Source organism: Neofelis nebulosa, chromosome 1 (genome assembly GCF_028018385.1).
Source record: "Neofelis nebulosa isolate mNeoNeb1 chromosome 1, mNeoNeb1.pri, whole genome shotgun sequence".
NCBI lineage: Eukaryota > Metazoa > Chordata > Mammalia > Carnivora > Felidae > Neofelis > Neofelis nebulosa.
Genome location: NC_080782.1, coordinates 193,040,692 through 193,045,002, shown reverse-complemented (window position 1 = coordinate 193,045,002; position 4,311 = coordinate 193,040,692).

Here is a 4,311-nt window from a genome sequence, read left to right as displayed (position 1 = left end):
TACTGATGTGACATAGGCATCATTTTTATCTATCATTGTGGCTGCTACTATATATATACTGATTTTGTACTCTTTAAGATAAACCAGTTGATATCATTTATATGATATACACATGCAAGACAAATTTGACACAAACACCAAATAACTACATACAATTTTCTATTGCAGGAGTCCATTTGGAGACCTAAATTTCTAATGAAGAACGTTAATCAATTTATAATCCTGATACACTGAAATTACAAAGGATCTCAGAGCCATCTAGACCATCTAGACCAATCTCATCATCTAAAAAATAAAGAAACTGAATCCCAGAAAGGACAAATGTTTTATATAGGGTTACAAAACTACTTAAAAGCATAACAGGAACAAAAACCCAGACCTCCTGACTCCACAGATGGTGCTCAAAACACTGGGCTGGTGATCAATTTAAAGTAGATAGACCACTCCAAGAAATAATAGATCCACTGAAAAACATCTTTATGTAAAGTATCAGGCAGCTCTGTAAGCAAATAGTAAGAATCTTAATAAAATCAGGATAAGATTAATGAAAATTAAGAAGCCAGCCTGATGAAGACAGGCAAAAATTATTAAACAGAGAGTTAACATATTTAATTTCTCCCACTTACTTTGTGTTGGCTTACTGGGGACTTTAACATTGCATGAGAGCTATATACAGATGTCTTTGTATCTTTTATTCTAGTCTTAAAGGATCTGGAAAGGAACCACAAATGCCAAGAAGCAGGAGGAACAAAGGTAAATATAAATGGGCAACCATATTAATTTGAGAAATTTCAGGCAAGAGTCCATGCACCAAAATGAAATTGAGGACTAGGTGTTCTACAAACAGAAAGAATTTAGGCATCAAAATCCAATTCGATCAAACCATTCTTTCAAACCAAAGGAGATTGTTTGCAATGAGGTTGTCTGTCATTTCTGAGAGAAAGGTTTAATATTCAGACAAGATCCATAGATGAAATCATGCAAGTATGATGATGTTGTCGAAGGATATAGCTGTAAACTCAACGCATATACCACGGTAAAAATTTGTTTAATTTAAATATTGACAGTTTAAAATGTGAATTGTAGTTTTAAAATTTTTAAATCCAGTGGGACTATGGCTGCAATAAAAGAAATTAAGCCTATGACTATCTGAATTCAGGCACCAGGTACCACCAGGAGAGAAACCCAACCTATAAGTTTCAGTCTTAGAGGTCAGTAACAAATTCCCCGGCCAAACTGATTGTGGGTGAACAACGTATATCCCTAAGAGAATCAATAAAACTTTTTCAGCATTGTAATGATCTGTATACATTTTAATCTCACAGTCACAACCTACAAAACCAAGACCTATACTGATACATGAAATTTTAAAGCTCAATATATGCTTTCTCTCAAGAAAGACAACACTAAGATTGTATCTGATACACCAAAATCTTGAAAATCAGCCGTTAGCTATGAATATTAATTCCTATCTTCAGAGATCAACAATTCCTATGTTTTTAAATAATTTATTACCTAAGAAATGTGTTCATTATAGAAAATTAGAAAATACATACATAAAGAAAAAGACAATAAAAATAAATTACAAGTGATACACAATGAATACAAGGCAAGGATGCCTGCTCCCTCTATCTCTATATATTATATCTGAGGTCCTAGCCAGTCTTGTGGTAAATCAAGAAAAAGAGAAGACATTCCAATTGGAAAGAAAGAAGTGCAACTTGGCTTACTCACGATGACATAATTTTATACACAGTAAATATTAATGAATCTACAAAATAAGCTATCAGAACTAATAAATATAACACAGTCAAAGGATACAAGGTAAATGTGAAAAAATCAATCATATTTCTATAAACCAACAATGTTTGTGTTCCAATAAACAATTGGAAATTTAAAAAATTGTAAATGCCATTGCAATAGTATTAACAAATGAAATACTGGGGATAAACTTAAAACATAAATACAAGATCTCCACACTGAAAACCCCAAACATTGCTGAGGAAATTAATGGAGATCTAAGTAAGCAGAGAAATGTACCATGTCCATGGAATGATTGATTCAAGGTTAAGATATCAATTCTCCCCAAACTGATCTAGAGATTCGATGCAATTTCAATAAAAAGCCCATGAAGCTTTGTTTGTTTGGTTTTTTTAATTGACAAACTGACTCTAAAAATCATGTGGAAATGGGAGGGACCGAATATAGCTGAAACAATTTTGAATATGAAGAACAAACTTTGGAGATGTAAACTACCTGATTTTAAGACTTCTTATATAAGGCCACAATTGTCAAGACAGTGTGATAGTAGCATAAAAATAGATGTACCAAAAAATGGAACAAAATAGAGAATCCAAATATAGCTTCACATGTATCACTCAATTTGGGGTCTTTAATGTTTTTCTTGGCATGGATTGGTTTGGTTTTTGTTTTTTGGCTTTACAAAAAAAAAAAAAAAAAAAAGTTTCAGTAATCTCTCTGCCCAGTGTGGGGCTTAAACTCAAGACTCCAAGATCAAGAGTTGCATGGGTGTGGGTAAAGCCTACTTAAAAAAATAAAAAATCAAAAAGTTTTTGACTTTAAAAAAAAAAAATCCCCAAGGTAATCTGGGGAGGGGGAAAAATGTGTTTTCAACAAATGTAACTGAACAACTGGATATCAGTGTGGAAAAAAAGATAAACTTTGACCTCTGCTTCATAATGCATACAAAAATCAACTCCAAATGGATCATCAGCCTAAATATATACCTTAACACTATAAAATTTCTTTTAAAAAACAGGAAAAAGAACCCTTTGAAGCTTTGAGGGAGGCAAAGATTTCATAAAGAGAACACACAAAAATGAATCATTTTTAAGGAGATGAGAGATGATTAATTGGACTTTAGAAAAATTTAAAACTTTTGCTCCTCAAAAAACACCACTAAGAAGGTGGAAATTCCTAGTCAAAGACCAAGAAGGATTTTTGCAATACAGATACTTGGCAAAGGACTTATATCCAGAATAATACAATACAACTCAATTGGAAGACAACCCATTATTAAAAAGTAATGTGAGCAAAAGATTTGTACACCTCACAAAAAAGACATGTATGGCTAATAAGTATATGGAAGGGTGTTCAACATCTTTAGTCATCAGGGAAATACTAATTAAATCAAGATATTCCACAAGCCCACTAAAATTGTTAACATTAAAACACTGATAGTATCAACTGTTGACATGAATGTAGAATAAATGAGAGTCATATATTCATTACTCATGGCCGTGTAAAATGGTGCACTCATACTGAAGAATATTTTGACCCAGAAATTGCACTTAGATATTTACCAATGAAAATGTGTATTTATAAAAAGTCTTGACATAAATTCACAGAAGCTTTATTAATAACAGCCAATAAATGGAACAACCCAAATGTCCATCAAAAAATAGAAGGATTCCAGGAGGAGGCGAGCCAGGGGGTGGCGGGGGAGGTCGCCCACGGAGGCCCCGGCCCCCCCGGGGGGGTGGGGGTGGCAGTGGCGACTCCCGACGTGAGCTGGGCCCTTCCAAAAAAAATAAAAATAAGAATAAAAAATAGAAGGATGAACAAAGGGTGGTATATGTATACAATGGGGTGCTGCTCAGCAATAAAAAGAAATGAACTACGGATACATAAAACAACATAACTAAAATCTCAAAATCATTATGCTAAGCCAAAGAAACAGAATCAAACAATATATACTGCAGGACTCTATTTACATAAAATTGTAGAATGTCTAAAACTTACCCATAGTGACTGGAAAAAAAGATAGTGGCTGCATGGGGTGAGGAGTCAGGTGTTTGACTGTGGAGAGAATGAGGAAAATTTGGGGGGTGATGGAAATGTTCCATATTTGTATTATGGTAGTAGTTTTACACATCTGTCAGAATTGGAAAGCATAATAGAACTTCCACATTGACAAGCAAACAAAAAGGAGAGAAGGAAATTTTGGCAAGCCAACAAAAGTAGGGAAAGGGGGAGGGAAAAATAAATAGCAAATATCAAGAAGGTATAAAATCAAGTATATCACATGACCTGTCCTAATTTTAAAGGTCGTTCTGACCTGTTTTAAGAAGAGGCTGAGAAGATAGAAGGAAGTGTTCTTCTAAATATTCCCTCTACAAAGAAGTTTTCCTGGCTCCCTGACCTAAAACAGTCACACACATCCCATTTTTAATGATATACGATTATAATATATAGAAAAATGCAAAAATGAAGAGAAAAATGACTAGAATTAATGTGATATTAGTAAGAGTCCTGGATACAAAAATCAATATATAAAAATCAATTTTGTTT